A 1,379-nucleotide genomic window follows, 5' to 3' on the forward strand; every position below is an offset into this window, starting at 1 on the left:
AAATACATGGCAAGAACATCCTGCTATATCACTATACAGGTTACATAACCTTACTGATATTTTTATCGCCTATATTTATGCATTCTTCTTCTTCTTCTTCTTCTTCTTCTTCTTCTTCTTCTTCTTCTTCTTCTTCTTCTTCTTCTTCTTCTTCTTCTTCCCATTATCATTTTTGTTTTCATCATTAAACCAGCGAGATAGCACAATTGTTAGAGCGGCTTTCTTTCGCCTCTCAATGTTCTAAGTTCTAATACCGCCGACGTCAACTTTGCTTCTCATTCCATCAGGGTCGACAAAATAATGTACAATCGTGCACTGGACTCAATTTAGCTGCCCTTGTGTCTACACTAGAAACAATTATTACTCTGTCTTAAGTCTCCGTTGCTTTGCAGTCACGAAATTTTGGCTTCAATTTCGGTCTCAGGTATCTTCGACAGGTGTCTTTTACAATAGGCATGCTTGACTCAATCCTTGGGAAGAAAGCCAAATTCACAGAAAACCTGGCGCAGTCCTTCTGGTTGATCATAACTGTAAATCAAAATTCTGTGACTGAGACTTGAGGGTAAACATGTCTGCGAAATACTTTTCCACTTATGCGCCAATTCAATGAGTAGATCATTCAGCTGATCGAATAACACGAAATATTCTTTCTTGAAGCCGATGGAAATTCATTTACTTTACATACTTTCATACGCATGCTCGCACGCACACACACAAACACAAAGCAACACATAACATAAGAGTTCATTTAGTTACGTCATCTTTCTTGGAAATTGCACCACTATCAGAAAATAATCTTTGTGCCATGGGGTGGATATGAGCAACCAAAATACTCACATGATCCTTGGCGTTGACACTTTGCTATGTAGAACAATTGAAGCGTTAAGAGAATTCCTTGATATGACAGCCGAAATAATCACAGAGCCATCTATATGCTTCACAGTAGCGGCCAAATGATTTAGAAAAATAGTTAACAAATGATATTTCCATTATTTTGTGAAACCGCAGTATATATACACCATCATCATACATTATACTTATGTACATGCGAGGATGTATGTATTATATGTACTGGAGTATATATGAGGGCCGTGTCTATGTGTTTCACCGTACTTTCAACATTAAACGAATCATTATCGTCTTTCTTTCTTTCTTTCTTTCTTTCTTTCCTTGTTTGTTTGTTTATAACTTTCTTAATACTCATTTGTTCACTTTGAAATTTTATTGTGAGTATGTGTCTGTGTGAGAGTACGTACATTTAATTGGTTATAAATTCATGCGTTTATATAATTGTATTTTGAATTTTAGATCTCAATGTTTCTTTGCAGGCCAATATTTGCTTGCAAACAAACAAATATATATATATATATATATATATA

Source organism: Octopus bimaculoides, chromosome 4 (genome assembly GCF_001194135.2).
Source record: "Octopus bimaculoides isolate UCB-OBI-ISO-001 chromosome 4, ASM119413v2, whole genome shotgun sequence".
NCBI lineage: Eukaryota > Metazoa > Mollusca > Cephalopoda > Octopoda > Octopodidae > Octopus > Octopus bimaculoides.